A 17,412-nucleotide genomic window follows, 5' to 3' on the forward strand; every position below is an offset into this window, starting at 1 on the left:
GGTAGCCACTAGCCACATGTGATTACTTGCATTTAAATACATTAACACTAAGTAAAATTAAGGGTTCAGGTCCTTAGTCACACCACTCTCAAGGGCCCAGTAGTCCCATGTAGCTAGTGGCTTCCATATTGGAAAGCACTGATAGGGGACACTTCTACCCTTGCAGAGAGTCCCATTGGATAGCTCAGACCAGAGCCATATCCCAGCCCTGCTACTGACCTTTTGCATGAGCTTAAGCAAAGTATTTGGCTTTCTGGGCCAATTTTCTCATCGTGCCTACCTCCTTGACTTGTTTGAGCCTCATATGAGTTAATACATGTAAAGCACTTATGTCCAGAGCGTAATAACGGACCAATCATCGTTAGCCGTGATGGTCTGCACCAGTCTCCTTTCCCAGCTGTTGACTCATCTCTATGACCTGAACTCGAGTCTGTGGATCCGTATCACATTTTTCATAACCACATGCTCACTACCTCCTGCCAAGAGTTCTCTTTGATGTCCCTTAAAACACAGCATCACCTGGCCAGAAGCTCTTCATGGAGACCACCTTCTTACTCACCCCCATTTCAATTACTCTATAAAACCATAGCCAACCCTGGGAAGTGAGAATCACTGTGTGTTGGACCCTCACGGCCTTTCGGCTGAGCTCCTGGCCTTGGTTACCACCCATCCAGCGCTTTCCCTGCCTTGGACCTAGGGCAGCGAGTGGAGAAGCTTGGGTGTCGTTGAGCCAGGCTGAGCATTCTTCACTGGTGACTTAATGAGCCGGCATGACTAAATGACCATTAGCTGTATGTTTGTGTGGACTGCAATAGAAAAGTTCCTCTAAACTTCCTGAAAAGGAAGATAATATATCTAAATAGCTTCCTGTCTCTCTGCTGCCAAGCAGCAGAAGCAAAACAGAGTCCCCGGCAGGGAAGTATTTAGCACGTTGGGTGAGGGAACCAAGCAGGGAAACGAGTGAGACTGCAGGTACTCCCAGCTGCCTGTGACGTTTGGCGACGTGTTTCTGAGCGGAGGCTCGGATGACATCGAGGATGTACGGAAGGTAGGAAGGGACATGCGACAGAGATGGGGTGACCTTGAGGTTCCCAGTGCCCACCTCAACATGGTGTCATCTGGGCCCGGAACGATCTTTGCTTTGGTTCTTAGAAACCTCAGTTCATGTCTTAGCAGGACAGGGAAGAACAGATTGCTTCCTGCCTGCGGGATGATTGCTTCCAAGCCTCCGTGCGTGTTGCTCTGGAAGACCTTTCCATTGCTATTAAAAACATGTTTGGGGGCTTGACTTTAAATAGAAACTGCTCCTTAACGTAGCCAAACCACAACACGGACGCCAGAAAAGCCCCTCTTCCATTCGCCGTGGTTGAGTATGGGCATGTCAGAACTTTCTCCGAAGTCCACATCATGTGTCCCTCCAATCCCCACTTCCTGAGGTGTTCGCAGTGGGGCGAGGCAGGTGGTTTGAGAAAGACAAAGAGTGCCCTGTCCGGGCAGCCCCGCCGGTTACATCCCTGAGGACTCCCTGGGGTCAACTCTGTTGGAAATGGCCCAGATGTGATCTTTGGGTCCCTCTCTCAGCACGCCTGCCCAAGCACCCTTTCTCCCTTTCTCTGACTGCTGGCGACCCTGAGCCCCATCAGCGGCTGTTCTTGGGATCTAGACCAGAAATTGGCAAACTTTTTCTTAAAGGGCCAGAAAGTAACTATTCTAGGCCTTGCGGGTCAAGAGGCAAAGTCAGTTCTATTATGTAGGTGCTTATATAACCACTTAAAATCTAATCCTTTAAACATTAAAAAAAAAAAAAAAAAACCTGAAACCTTCTTAGCTCAAGCGCCATGCAAAACAGGCGGTGGACCGGACTTGGCCTATGGGCTGTAGTTGGCTGACCCCTGATGCAGGAGTAAACCATGATGAAGAATTGTTGTTTCATAGATGACAAATATTAACTGAGAAGTTACTGGGTGCTAGATGCCATTCCGGATGTTGGGGACACCACTGAAAAGTCAAACATGGTCAAACACGGACTGTGTCCTCAGGGTTCACTCTGTAATGGGGATGACAGGTCGATAAAAAGATCGTTAAGAGACAAATGCAGAAAAGCAGATGTTCACAGAGACAAGGTTACAGAAGAGTCCCCAGCCCAGCTCTGGGGTGCGTGGTGTACATGTGTGAGTGGGGGAGTGTGTGTGTATGAGAGAGAGATAGAGAGTAGGGGCACTAGAGAGGAAAAGAAACAGGTCCCAGTTCCGGGGATTCTCAAGCTGAGGCTCTGGGATCTCTTGAATTGAATGGGAACCACTGAGCCCGAGGCAGAGGAACAGGGAGGCCAGGCGTTCCCGGCAGAGGGGACAGCATGGCGGTGAGAAACCGCACAGAATTCTGAGAGCAGAAAAGCAAGCCAAGAAGAGCGGGACTTCGGAGTGGGCCATGCCAGCTGTCCTCCTTATGCTCTGGTGGAAGGGGTCACTGGGGCCTCACATGTGTGCTGGGGACTTGGCGTCCATTATCAGGGCCTCAGACATGGCCCTGAGGTGTGCTTGTGTGAGTGTCTAGAGCAGTACGGAACAGCGAAGTGACACGCAAAGCCGCACAGACAGAAGATGGGACCGCATCCCAGTGGAAGGCTGTATTATTCTTATGCTAAACCATCCTCTGTCCCTCACTCCCATCACAGAGCCACCAGACTCTATGGCCGTCCCCTCAGTGGTTCTGCCAGCTCAAGCCACAGGGGTTTTGTCGGGAGCCCTGGTGTTCTAAGCCATGAGCCATGAGTGGCTGGCGGCTGCCATATTGGACCGTTCTGCTGGATGGCACTGGTCTACAGGACCTGAACTGTGTTCCTAACTTGGCTTTGGGGAGCAGTTAAACAACAGTGAAAGAAAGAGAAAGAGAAAGAGAAAGAAAGAGAAAGAGAAAGAGAAAGAGAAGAGAAGAGAAGAGAAGAGAAGAGAAGAGAAGAGAAGAGAAGAGAAGAGAAGAGAAGGGGAAGGGAGGGAGGGAGGAAGGAAGGAGAAAGGGAGGAAGGAAGGAAAGAAGGGAGGAAGGAAGGAAGGGAAGAGAAAAGAGAAAGAAGAAAAGAAAAGCCAGCTCTTCTTCACAAAACAGGCAGTCCCTCGTGATGTGGGACTGTCAGGGCCTCTCAGTGAAGTGAGCAAGGCAGAAGAGAAACAAATGGAGCTGAGGTGAGGACTCGGTGTTCTCCCCAGTATTACTAAGCAACCGTGTCCTAAAATTTGCAGAGCCGGCGGCAGCATCTTGTTTACCAGGAAGAAAACACTTGAAAAGGAGAATATTTGGCGGAAATGCGCTTGGGATTAGCAGGGGTTTTCTTTCTTTCTTTCTTTCTTTTTTTTCTTTTAATGCTGTTTTGTTTTTCTTCTGGGTTGTTCAAGGTACTGACCTAGCGCTCAGCCCTCTTTGCCAAGAAACTCCTTCCCGGCCTAATTAGCCTGTGGTATTGTGCGAGGGGCTGGGGAGGAGGGAAGGCCGCACAGCCAATGGGGGCCGCAGTTGGCCCCGGGGACGAGGTGGGGGGGGGCTGGGCTGGCCATTAGATGCCGAGGTCTTGAAAATCCTTCTGTAATTAATTTTCTCCTGCATTAATTAGAGAAATGTTGGAACGGGTGCGAGAGGGAGGGGTTTGTTGCCCCTGGTCTTCTTTTCAGGGCGACTTAAGGGAAAGATGGTAATCTGCGGGAGAGTTGGAGACGTGGCCCGGGGTTTCAGGAGAGGCTCCTGCCTGTGGGAGGGGAATCCAGTTTAAACCGGGGTACGGGGAGCCACCAGCTTTATTCTGCCTTGGGCTGGATGATGGTAGGCACCTCTTCCCAAGCCTGGGGTGTCTGTGGGCGCGTGCGCACACACACACACACACACACACACACACACACACACAATCAGCTGCTTCTCCATCACTTGCCCACGCACTCTGAATGCACAAACATTCAGCCCAGTTCTCCATGAAGAGCCTCATTGCCCTCCTCCCTTGCCCCATCCCTCAACCAGTGGCATTCGAATATAAATTGGAACACCACTAGCTTGTATCCCCGCAAATGACTCCCTTTTAGCCCGCGCAGAAGCTTGAGGTCATTTTCCCTGTGCTTTTTCTCTGTTTTTAAAGAATCCGCTACGGTGACCCGCCTGCAAGGGAGTTTCTAGCCCCGTGGAAACGACAGCCCTGAGAAGATTCTAATAAAAGCTTCTGGAATCTTCCAGCCCACAGATTTTTCTATCCTGAGTCCCAGTGTGTTGAAAATGACGTTTGGAAGGCAGGAAGCCAGCACACTTCTAGAATCCAATGCCAATTCCCTGGTCCTGTTAGCCGCTTTTATGGAAATTTGAATTGAGCCCAGTTTCTTCTAAACTCTGGTCCCGTATGGATTTTATTAATTCCACCAATGGCTTAATAGTTGTGTTCGAGCTGGTGGGCCCCATCCAACAAGCAATAACCCTATGTCTTCAAGCCTGTCCCTGGGGCCAACACCTTTAGTTTATAGTTCGATGGAGTTCTCCCAAAGAGGGAGGGCCTGTTACTATTCTCAAAGTGGCCAAACCAGCGCCTCCGAGGTAACAGTGTAAGCTCTGGGCTCACATGCAGGAGGCTTCTTCATTGATCGCTAACTAAAAAAAGTACGCCATCAGTAGAACGAGGCCTCCTGGGATGGACGGGCCTTTTGCTGGAATGGAAGGAGGTGGCCTGAGAGGAGGTGATGGGCAGCTTACCTGGCTGAAAGTCTTTGACTCAGCTTTCTTCCTTTATAGGCTAGGCCCAAGCAGCTGGACCATGGCTCCCAGCCATTCCATCTGCAATCATTATTGCCCACTGAATGCACTGCTCCCTTATAAACCTTTCAGGCTCTAGGTTTCTTTGGTAGGGCAGAGAAGCACAGAAGCTCCACATTGCCTCCCCAACCCCATTCCCTGCTGCTCTTCACCAACAAGCCACCCAGTGGTGGGAAGGATCTTTGACCCGGTTCTACTCGGCCCACGTGACTCTTATCTCCCCGGAGGGAAGGATGAGTGGAGAGAGGACAACAAAAGAAATGAGGAGCTTGTGGGGCAAGTTCTGGGCAGGAAATGGGGCTGGGAGTGAGGGTGATAAGAACAAGATGGAATCTCCTGGAAGCTATCAGCACCTCTGGGAAGCTGTCCGTGCCCTCTCTCTCCCTGGGCCCATCCCCATTGCATTCTTCACAGCAGCTGTTTCAACTCTTCTCCTCCCTCCTCGGGCCTCTGAATCCACCCCCATCATTCACAGCGGATGACTTCACCTCCGGCTCTACCGAGAGGACGAAGCCACTGGTCTACACGGACGGACTCCGGGTGGCCTGCGAGTCCGGCCGCGCCATCTGGGAGGACCTGGGTTTCAGTCGTTGCTCTGCCACTTCCACAGTTGCTCACCGGCAGTGGACTTCACCTCCCTCGGCCTCAGTTTCCCCACCTGTCGAATGGGTGGTGGCGAGGTTTCAATCAATGCGCGGAACTTGCACGTCAACAAGAAGTCATCGTCGCTATTAACTGTGGCGAATTGTGACAAACGAAGGCCACCTCTGCTGCCACCACCACCATCACCACCATTCACTTCCCCAACCTCACAGTCTGCCCTCGTGTCACAGCCTCACTTCCTTCCAGCCTTCTCCATGCCGTGGAGTCTTCTCTGTGGCCGGCCTCTCCCCTCTCCCCTGCAGCAGGATCCAGCAGCTCCCATTGGATTCCGAATGAGCCACTCCCTGTCCTCTTGGTGATCAGTGGCCCTCAGGTTCCACTGAACTCCCCCGCAGTGCCTGCCTTCTTGGTTACTCCCTCAAACCGCAGTCCCATCTCTTTCCTTGCTTCCGCTAGCAGATCGATCCAAAGAGCCGTCTCTGCTTGTTGACACCACTTCCTGGCCTCCCACGCCCTCCTCAGCCCCCTGCAATTTGCCTCCTGCCCCTGCTGCTCCGGCGAAATGCAGCTTTCAAAGGCCTTTCTGATGGCCCTTCTCCAGCCTCCTCAGTCCTTCGGGAGCGTCCGGCTCTGGGGAGGCCAGCGGCCATGCCCAGACTCTCCTCTCCCCTGGCATCCATGATTCTGTTGCTCCCTGGCTCCTCATGTCTTTTGCTCATGACTCATTATCATCTGTCAGGGAGCCCCGAGTGTCATCCTGTTCGTCCTCTTCCTGGGTGGTCTCCCCCCACTCCCTCTTCAGCCACCATTTTACCCACGAGTCTGCCAGGGCCAGTCCCCAGCTCTGACCTCTCCTGCACTCCGGATGCGTATTTCCAGCTCCTTGCTGACTCTTCCCCCCCAGAGTGTGTGGCTCACCCCCGGATTCAGATTCAACTCACCGAACACTGAAAAAACCGGCCCCCCCGTGTTCCCTCCTTCTCGCCTCTCCCAGTGCACAGGCCCTGTGGACCCCACCTTCAGAGGGGGTGTCGATCTGTTACTTTCTCTCTGTTCTCGTGAGTTCTCTGCCTTTGGAGACTCTCATTTCCTCCCGGATACTCGAAGTGGCTTTTGAACGGATCCCTCCGGGGCTAGCCTCTGTTCGTCCCAGTGTCTTTCTCGCATTGACAGCAAGGTGAAAAATGGGGGTGACTATGTCATTCACCATCCACACACAAACACTTTGTGAGTGCAAGGGGTTCTGTTAATAAGTACGCGGCCGGACCGTCCTGGGCAGACAGAGAAGCGGGTTCACCCCGTCAGCGTGACGTTCTGATGATGCCATTTCCTGGTTTCGAAATCTCATGGCCCCGTAATAACACGAGGTCTCAGCACAGTGCTCGTGGGTCCCTTGTGATCTAGCCTCCTCGGTGATTTTAGCCGACCCTTCTTTCTGGGCTCTCTGCTCCTGACTGAGCAGCCACCCGAGTGCATCATCGTGGCCTGAAATGCTGTGTCCCTTTCTGTCTCTGACAGGTCCCCAGCCCAGAAGCCTCTCTGACATCTCCATCCCTGCCCCTTAAGACTCAACTGAAACGTCACACCCCCCGTTCCCCCCAAGAGGCCTTCACTGATACTGCTGGCTAGAATGACTCTCTCCCTCTTCTCTGTTCTGACAGCACATGACACAATCCTTCCTGGCATACCCCACATTTCAAATGACCTGTGCATATTAACATTGTTCCCTAAAGATCCAAGGCTTGGGAGGGGGGTGGCAGGGCCAGGTGCCATTTCTCCCTGCATCTCTTGGAGTTTTTAGCACCATTCCCTGCTTAAAGAAGGGAAGAGGGAGTAAAGTGTTCTGTCCTACCCTGGGCGTTCACATGCGGTCTCTCGTTCCGACTTTGCAACTCGGCGTGACGGATATCATTGTGCCTCCCACCCCCACACTGTTCCTTTTTTTTCTTCAAACAGGAAAGATAAGGCTGGGAGATTAAGTAATTCACACAGCTGGGAAGTCATGGAACTGTATTTCAAACTGGGGCCCGTCTTCTGTAGCGAAAAATGCCTAAAAAGCAGGCTGCATGAATTACTTCTAATCCTGTGGGCTTTCAATACACCCTGCTACTCCCAATATTTGTTTATTGAATACGATTTAATAAAAAAAAGAGGGCCTGGTGTGCAACATTGCACCTCACAATGGGCCTTCAACGCGCCCTTGTTCTGACGAAACAGTAATCAAATGCGTCTATCCGGGGCAATCGGAGTGGGACCTGCAGGACAGTCTTGAGCAGGAAAACAAGTCCTAGGCAGGCAGCCTAATGCAGAGTGCGAGGGTTTGCTGTAAATATTTTCTGTCTTAGCGAGGGTGTGAGAGACATTTTATGAGCAAAATAAGCTAGTGGGGCTTTTGATTTTTTTTTTTAATGCAAAATCTCCTTGTTTTCCTCTCTTCCCTTATCACTGTGTAATTAATTGCCAGGATGGTGGGTCTCGATGGAAAGCTGGTGCAGGCCAGCGCCTGTCTCCTGGACTCACAGCCTGGATTCAGAGTTAGGAGAAAATGCGGCAGTCAGGCCGAGCCAAGTCAGGGGTCCTCCCGAAGAGGATTTTGGGAGAAGCCCCAGATGACTGCTTTTTCTTTCCACTTGGGCCATTCTCACTTGGTGGTTCTCAACTTGACATTTGATTTGGTGACATTTGATTAGAAAAGTGACAAGGTAATAAAGAGCCCTGGGATGTCACGTTCATTTTATCACCTCCTGTCACGTCCACTGGGTCTGACGTGCAGCTGCTCTGAGAAGCCATTCCTGCCTCCTGGACAAGTGTCCAGTGTCTGCAATGGTTTAGGTCAGGTGTCCCCATTAGAAACACACACCAGGGGTTGGGGCAGGGAAAGAGGTGGGATTGGGGAGAAAGACTGCCTGTACTGCGATGACCTGTGTCCATGCCGAGGTGAGTGGGAAGGATTCCAATCCCAGGAAGGGGAATTGCAAAGCTTCATATCGTAGATAAGTGTAGATACAAGTGCATCGTGGGCTCTCACCGAGGGCTCGGTTTGTCTACAAAACCGAGCACCCCCCGCGCAAAAACACATCTCTTTGCACCCCTTTGAACATGGCTTGGAATGCAGCTAATGTACAGTCAACCTTCCAACGCAGTGACCGGAGGAAAACGCGACAACAGACCTAGGACTCTGGGAGCCTCTGCGGCCACATGCATGGCAGAGAGTGGAAATCTCAAGCGATCAGCGGTGCCAAGTCTGCAGCCCCTCTGCTGTCATCACTTAGACTCCTGGCTTCCTTCACTCCCCACCCCACCGCCTGCATGAAGGGCTCACGTGGGGTGCGGAGCAGCCTACTTGGAAGGTGGTGCTGAGGATGGGGAAGAGGGAACACCTTGCGGTGGTGACTCAGCAAGGCCCCTGAAGACTGCCCTTCGCCGACTGCTTCTGAATAAAGGTTTCCGATGGATTGTCCAGAGAATGGGGAAGAACTTGGCCTCCTCTGATTCTTCTAGAAGTCTCTCCAAGTATATTTGCTTGAAATTATAGATTTTTTTTTTTTTTTGAAGCTGGGAGAAATTCCAATCATCTAGGCCAGGGGTCAGCAAACAAAGGCTATGGGCTCAAAGGAACTTGCTGCCTGGTTTTGTAAATAAAGTTTTATTAGAACACAGCCATGTCCACTTGTTGACGGATTGTCTATGGTTGCTTTCGCCATACGACAGCAGAGTCGAGTATGTGCAACAGAGACTGTGTGATCCACAGAGTTTGATGCGCTTGCTCTCTGGCCCTTTCCGGAAAATTTCTGCAACCCTTGATCGTCCGATGTTTAGATTCTAGAATGTGCTATGGCAGGACAGGGACCGTGCTGAGCTACCTAGAAACATATATAAGGCCACGTGAGCTCTTAAACAATTTTTTTTAGTTATAAAATTATGAAGAAGCAAATAAAAAGGCACCCATAACACCCACAATTCTGTCACGCTCTAATAAGAACCGTTAATATTTTGCTGTGTTTGCATCTAGCCTTTCCCTATGCACATTAAAAGTATAAATATATGTCATTATATCATTAAAATCCTACCGTGTTTATTTTTGATCCTGTTGTGTGTGCTTGTGTTTCCCATTTTATGGTGACCACTCTGCGTGTCCTCGAATATTCCTTGTTAACATGACTTTTAATAACTTGTTAATATGTGTCACGGCATCCCTGAACTTCTGGGTGGTTTTACTTATTCACAAATCAAAATACCGTGTGTTAGAACAAATCCCACGGAGCAGAAATCTGTGTCCGATTCTTTGATTATTTCCTTGAGATAGATTCCCAGAAGTGAAATTACTGGGTAAAAGGGTAAGGACAATTTTCAGGGTCTTGATAACATATTGCCAAATTGCTTTCCAGAAAGACTGTACCAATTTATGTTCCCACCAGCAATGTACGAAATTGCCGCCTTACCCTACTCTCACCAGCATGGAGTACTATCATTAAAAAAAGTTACCAAATTGATAGGCAAAGATTGCATTTTGTTGTTTTGATTTGGATTTCTTTGATTACCAGGGAGGTTAAACATTTTTTTCATCTGTTAAACACTTCTTCATATGTTTATGGCCAAAGGGAATCTTAATAATGGTCTTCAAGTGTGCAAAGGGGTTATTTAGTAGATTGGGACCAGCTGTTCTGGAGAAGAAACTGGAAATGTTGAAACTTGAGCAAGAAAGCAATCGGCTGAAGGTCCTTCAGTGGAAGATGATCCCAAGAGTGGTCAAAGGCTCATGGAAGTCGCCATGCTGCTCAGCGCCTCTTCTCTCAAGGTACGAAGGAACAGATGACAAGTAGCTACAAGTTGTCCGGGGTTTCCAAGTGCTAGGAAGGCTGCTAACAGTTACATATGTTTGCATTTAAATGCTCGCAAAAGGCCTAGGGGACACAGGGGACTTGGGCGTAATTTATTATGAATTATCCCAAGCAGGATTAAAATCCTCACCCCAAACCCTGGCTCTGTGACCACTTTACTGCACTGCCTCTAGAGAATGGATTAAATGAGAAGTCCCGGCTGAATAGTTTCGCACAGTCTTCATCGACAGGATGAAGGAAGTGTGAACCAAACCTCCGCTCGTAAGACCTCAGCAAGCCGTCTCGCACACAGATCATGGCTTGGGCATGGTTGTCTGCTACCAAGAACCTAGTCGCTGCTCTGAGGTTTGTGCTGTTTTTTATTTTTGTTGAATCCATGAGCTTGCACTGCTGGGCTTGGTTCTTTCTTTTCTCATCTTTGTCTTCTGTCCCCACCCTGCTCCAGAGGAGCCACAAATAGCAGGTGCGTGCCTCCCTGTGAAGTGTCATCCTTGGCAGCTCGTTGACCAGTGGGCTATGCTTTCTTCCTTCTGCGTCCTCCCCTGGCCGTGGAGATGGGGGTCGGGGTAATGAAAACCCTCCCCGGGCTCTCCTCCTCCCCACCACTCAATGGGAGCTTTGTTTTTGCAAAGAACAAACCTGAAACCCATCCGGCCGTGGCAATTGTTGTCTGTGGACTCCTGGGCATTTGGATTCTGACTCTGTTAGAGATCTTGTAATTTAAACTTCAACCTGCTTGTTAGAAATTCAAGGAAATCATCTAATAATATTTTAAATCTAAGGAAAAGCAGCCAAAGCCTCTCCTCCCCCATCCCCCTTCCTTTGCCCATCCCTCATCTCTCCTTTTAGAGGCGCTCTGAGATCCGGGTTCTGGACATGGTGATGGGAAGTTACTCATTTTCCACAAATATGGTGAATGCCTCTGGCGAGCAATGTCCAGGGTCACAGAAACAGGACGGCCAGAGTTCCTTTATTTGGGGAGAGGAGCTGAAGGCATCAAATCTGCCCCCTTTGGTTTTTCAACTGAGAATTTTAGTAGTCTCATCTTCTAGAAGCTTGGAGTTCTTTGTCCTGTGTGGTCCAACAGGAGTTATTGCTCTGAGAAACGATGATCCTTCATCTTCCCTACTTGCCCATTTCCTACCCTCCGTCTCTTTGGAGTGCTGACCCTCATGAACCGTGTGTGTGTGTGTGTGTGTGTGTGTGTGTGTGTGTGTGTGTGTGTGTGTTTGGAAGGGGTGGATGGAGGGAGGAGCCATGTTTTGTTCACTTCCCGTTGAGATGACAACTCAAGCATCATCATTTCAGGAATGGGTTTGCTTCTGCCCTCCTCACCTCTGAGCACAGAAGTCACTTGTGCTGCCTTGAGCAAGGGAAGAGTAGCTCTACTGCTATCGAAAGAGCCAGAAGATTGAGGTCACTGTGGCTCTGCCCTGGTTTGCTGTGTGAGTTGCTTCCACCCACTGGGTTCACTTCCTGCCCTTTTATAGCAAAGGCGTTTTGGCCACCACAATCCATTTCATCTCCCAAAGTCTGTATTTCCACAGTAGGGAGCCATTTCCAGAGTAGCAGGTGACTTGCGTGCCCAGTGTCAAAGTGCCAGACTCCTTGGCCCTCCTGCCCTAAGTTCAACCTTCCCTAGCTCTTCCATCTAGCTTTTTCTTCCATCTGAGCAGTGAAGGCAAATTCCTAGTGATGGCTTGGGTGTGTTGGTCACATGAAGGATAATCCTCTGGGGGATTCACGACGTGCCCAGGACCAACAGCATCTCATCATCTGGGAACTTGTTAGAGAGTTCTACTGAACTCAGACCTACTGAATAAGGCACTGTGGGGGTGGGTCCTAGCAGCCTGAGTTTTAACATCTAGGGAATTTGAATGCGTGCTCAAGTCGCACACCCACTGCTGTGGGCTAAATCTGGGCAGGAGAATCCAGACATATCCCAGGTCCCCTCTTGTCCCACGACACACTGGAAAAGAAGAGGGACAGGATCTTTTGTCCTTCTGTGCATGGGAGGGAGCCAGATCCTGCTGGAGAGATCTGATACTTTCTAAATGAGCTCAGGCTCTTTAACGCTACTTTTTTTTCCCCTCTGGAAAAAAATGGGCTTCTCTTCTCTCTGGGGTGTGGCAGCAAGCATGTTTGGATTTGGGAAAACAGCTGCCTAAGGAGCAAGGATACAGTAAATAATCAAATGGAGACAAGAAGGTTTTCAGTTGGGCCACACAATTTAACATTAACTGATGGTTTAGCAGTTAATCGTGATTAATATTCCTTTCACATGTATTATCTCAGAAACTTCCCATAAGGCATGGCTAAGTTGAAAGGAATTGAGGTGCAGAAGAAGACACAGCGTATGACCCCTCGGCAGGTTTGATGCTGAGACATCCTGACTCCTTGATTCTGGCAGTGAAGGGGGTTATGCCAGGGACGTCCTTTCCTCCAGTTACGAACAAAGCTGCTCTCATAGGAACTGGGTCTATAAGCAGCTGACCGTTAGATCCTTGATACATAAAATGTTATTTATCGAGTGTTTGTCCACGATGTCTCAGTCCTGAGCATTGGTAAAAACAACCAACCAGATAAATGAACAAAACTCCCAAATAAACAAGGACGGTCTTACAGAGTTTAACACAGTTTTACCATGCAATCCAGCAACCGTGCTCCTGGACATTTACCTAGCTGATTTGAAAACGTATGCCCTGCACACAAATGTTTATAACAGCTTTATTCACGGTCACCAAAAACGGGAAGCGAGTATGAAGTCCTCCAATAGGTGAAAGGGATCGAGAAACCGTGGCGGGTACCTACAATGATCAATGGAATACTATTCGGTGGCAAAAAGGAATGAACTATCAGGCCATACAGAAGCATGGGTGGGTCCTCCATGCATATCGCTAAGTGAAAGGAACCAGTCTACATGCCCGCGAGTCCATTTTTATGATATTCTGGAAAAGGCAAAAATACAGATGGCAAAAACAGCGAAAAAAAAAATCAGTGATTGCCAGAGGTTCAGGAGGGAAGGACCGCTGAATAAGCAAAGCACGGGGGAGATTTAGGGCAATGGAACAATTGTGTTAGGTTTGGTAATGGTGTATACATGACCCCGTGCATTTGCCAAAACCCATAGAACTTTACAGCCCAGAAACAAACCTTAATGTATGCAATTGAAAAAATTATTTGGGGGGCACCTGGGTGGCTCAGTCGGTTGAGCGTCCAACTCATGATTTCAGCTCAGGTCAAGGTCCCCGTGGGTCATGGGATTGAGCCCCATGTCTGGCTCCATGCTCAGTGGGGAGTCTGCCTCTCCTTCTGTCCCTCTCCCCTGCACTCATTTTCTCTCTCAAATAAATAAATAAATCTTAAAAAAAAAAAAAAAAGAAAAATTATTTGGGAATTTGGAGGATGCTAGGCTGGATTGCAGAATGCGATAGAAGAAACTAACCATGTTGGAAATACATGCAGCAATCTCACGGAAGGGTTGGGGAGCGAAAGGTGTGGACCTATGGGACTTTGGAAATGCCTCTGTAAGACTAAGGGCAAAAGGGACTGCACACAATGGTTCATAAAGCTGGTCCCCATGGGGGCATGGGCTAATAGTTCTCATACTGCTATACGTGTTTACTGGAACTGAACAAGTAAATAAATGGACAGCGGATGGTGGGAGGCCAGCTTCTCACTGTGGGAGTGGGCTTTTCAGATAAGCAAAGGGAGGAGGCTAGAATGATTCATGCCGTAATGGATTAGAGTTGGAAATATCAGTGTGAACTCAAGTTTAGCTTAATATAGATACAGATGTTTACATACAGAAACGTTTATAAATGTGTGTGTGTGCAAACATGGATTAGTATATAAATATGTTTCCTTGCTCTGTCTGCTGAGAGGATTTAGAAGTAACATTGCCGCACTACCAGTGAGCACACTGAATCCCCCTTTGTTTCTGGTCCTATTCTCCAGTAAGAAGAACCAGGGTCCATCGAGAAATGGCTGCTTCCAGGGCCAAGGCAGGAAATATCCAAGATGAGCCTGGAGCGTCTGTACTGCCAGAAAGTAAGGGAATGCCTAAACTACAAACAAATAAAACAAAACGAAAACCAGAATACACATACACACAATGATGAGGGTACGTCAAGGGAACACGGGAACCAAAAGGAAAGCGCTCTCAATGGCCAAAGCTGAAACAATTTGAGCAAGAAAATAAATAATGTGGTATTGGATTATAAACCAAAGTATAAAATAAATATCCATGAGTCCATACTGATGTAAATAAATGATTGAATAAATAAATAACTGGGGAAGACCATTCTCTGTGCAGAAGAATTTCAAATAATTTATGTAGATACTCTGCCATCATGGAGATAGAACCCAGCGACTTCCCTCCGAAGAGCACAGTCAGGAAAGGAGGCGAGAGAGGGATCTTCGCGGTGGAGAAGCCTGATGAATGCTACCTCAGCCGGGAGGTCAAGGTCAGTATCAACAGCAATAAAACATGTCCAGAGCATGTAGCCTTGAGATGAGGTGAGAAGGATGGCACTTCCCCTCCATGGTCTTCTTTCCCCAAACTCGTAACTCCGGTCTTACCAGGAGAAAAACGTCAAATAAAGCTGGAGGGAAATTCTACAAAATATCTGACCAGTACCCTTCAAAACTGCCAAGGTCATGACAAACAAGGGAAACTTGAAAATGTCGCAGCCAAGAAGCATGTGAGGTGACGTGGTGACTACACGTGATGTATCCTGGCTGAGAAATCGGCACAGAAAAGGGACATCAGGAAGGACTAGGGACCTCTGAAAAATGTATGGGTTTCATTTAATAATAATAATGCATCAATATTGGTTCAATAAACCATAGTAATGTCAGGTGTTCGTGATAGGGGAAATGGGGTGGGGTATATGGGAACTTGCCATACCAACCTCACAGCTTTTCTGTGAATTGAGAACTATTTTAGAATAAAAAGTTCCCTGAAAAAGACCCGAGGAGATTCTTGCCTTTGAGATTAAAGTGAAGGTCATGGACACTGATGTGGAGTCATCATACAATACCGAGAACAGACTGATACTGAACTATGAACAAAATAAGGGAATGAAGGGAATGTAGTTGACGTCCAAGGAAATATGTCCGCTCCCATGAGCTCCGTGAAAACAACAGCTCATCAGTCTCTAGCTGCCACGTCCCCAGCAGGCGAGATGATGGGTTGCTTGGGCGTCCCAGGGGAGATGCAACTTTAAACACCGTGGTCAGAGAAGGTGGTGCGAAGAAGGTGACATTTAAGTAAAAATCTGAAGGACAGAATAAGCCAGGTGTCTTTGCTGGGGTGGCATGGGGGGGACTGAGCTTCATACCATAGAAATAATATTTTTGTTCATCTAATCATCCCAGGATTTTAAAAAAAAAAGGCAATCCTGGATTTAAACAATGAATATATGTTCTGCTGTATGGAAATGACCATACCTGTAATAGAATTTGATGAAGGGAAATGTCATCGGGGGTTGGAGAAATTCAACAAGGCTTTGGGGAAGGCTGAGTTTGCGCTGGGACGGGAGGAATGGGAAGGGAGTGGGGAGAAAGACACGCACTGCACAGGAAGATGTAGCTGGAATGCATGACGCAGAATGCAATGGGACAGGACGCATCTTAGGGATGCAGGACGTATGGCTGCCAGTGTGGGAAGGTGAAACAGGAGAAAGGGGAGTTGAAAGTCAGTGAAAGGTTCTTGATTTGGGTATATGGAACATCAACGTGGTGTCCGGGGAATGTTGTCTTTTTTTTTTTAAAGATTTTATTTATTTATTTGACAGAGATAGAGACAGCCAGCAAGAGAGGGAACACAAGCAGGGGGAGTGGGAGAGGAAGAAACAGGCTCATTGCGGAAGAGCCTGATGTGGGGCTCGATCCCATAACGCCGGGATCACGCCCTGAGCCGAAGGCAGACACTTAACCACTGTGCCACCCAGGTGCCCCATGGGGAATGTTGTCTTGACGGGAGGAGATGGAAGGATTGAAGGAGGAAGATGAGAAGACCAGGGTCTTTCTCGAGAAATTTCTAGGGTGTGTGGATGAAGGATGCACTTTGCCTCGGGTGGTGGCGGTGAGCATGGAGAGGAAATGGCAAATGGGGGATTAAGTACTGAACTGGGCCAGGGAGCATCAGAGAGCTGATGGAGAGGGAGGGGTCGGAGGGGAGGCCGGCGCTTCTGTCAAGGGCTCTTAAAACTGGCAGGAGAGGAGTCGCCTGGCTGGCTCAGTGGGTAGAGACTGTGACTCTTGATCTCACGGTTGTGAGTTCAAGCCCCATGTTGGGCGTGGATCCTACTTAAAAAATAAGAGGAGGGGCGCCTGGGTAGCGCAGTCGTTAAAGCGTCTGCCTTCGGCTCAGGGCGTGGTCCCGGCGTACCGGGATCGAGTCCCACATCGGGCTCCTCTGCTGTGAGCCTGCTTCTTCCTCTCCCACTCCCCCTGCTGTGTTCCCTCTCTCGCTGGCTGTCTCTCTCTGTCAAATAAATAAATAAAATCTTTAAAAAAAAAAAAAAATAAGAGGAAAATTTTTAAAAATTGGCAAGAGGAGGACAATGGCAATAAGTACACTCCATCTTTGGAATCGATAAGAAAGTCTGTTGTCTGCCCACCTTATGCCGGTGCTATTGGAGGTCGGCGGGCCAATGTCACCGCCTGATTGAATGGATTGGTTGTCGTCACTGGATAGAATCAGAAGAAAGCTGCATGTCTTCACCACCATAGTTACAATCCTTCTAGCCCCACTACAAACCTCGTACTGTTCTGAGTGTTCTTGAACAGTGGTTCTCAACTGGGGGCGATTTTGCCCCCCAGGGGACATGTGACGATGTCTAGAGACATTTGTGATTGTCACATCTTGGTGGAGGGGTGCTCCTGGCATGTCATGGGTGGAAGCCAGGGATGCAGCTGAACGCAGAGCACACAGGACAGACCCCCACGATAAACACTCATCTAGTCCACAGCGTCGTGGTGCCGAGCTTGAGAACGCTTGCTCTCTGTAGTTGGAAAATCTCTAGGCTCTCAGGACCTGGACAAAAGGATCGTCTCTTTCTCATTCTAGGGGCGAAGTGGAGGAGACTCAGAGGGATCCAGTGGCGCTCCCCTAGGTAGGGCAGTGTCCCCTAAGGGATGTTTGGAACATGTGGGACGATCTGGGAGGCCCTTTAAG

At 48.9% G+C, this 17,412-nt stretch overlaps 1 long non-coding RNA gene across 2 annotated transcripts in view; it reads left to right on the plus strand.

Moving 5' to 3' along the window:
- Positions 1-17,412, plus strand: part of LOC123803115 (uncharacterized) — a 153,958-nt gene that overhangs the window by 38,808 nt on the left and 97,738 nt on the right. The window contains exon 2 of one of the 2 annotated variants that reach the window (XR_015721248.1): positions 14,187-14,279. The exons of the other annotated variant lie outside the window; for it this stretch is intronic. This is a non-coding gene — a long non-coding RNA (uncharacterized LOC123803115). The remainder of the gene's footprint in view (positions 1-14,186; positions 14,280-17,412) is intronic. 2 annotated transcript variants of the gene reach the window in all.

This window comes from Ursus americanus, chromosome 23 (genome assembly GCF_024610735.1).
Source record: "Ursus americanus isolate L20-20 chromosome 23, mUrsAme1.1.p, whole genome shotgun sequence".
NCBI classification, from domain to species: domain Eukaryota; kingdom Metazoa; phylum Chordata; class Mammalia; order Carnivora; family Ursidae; genus Ursus; species Ursus americanus.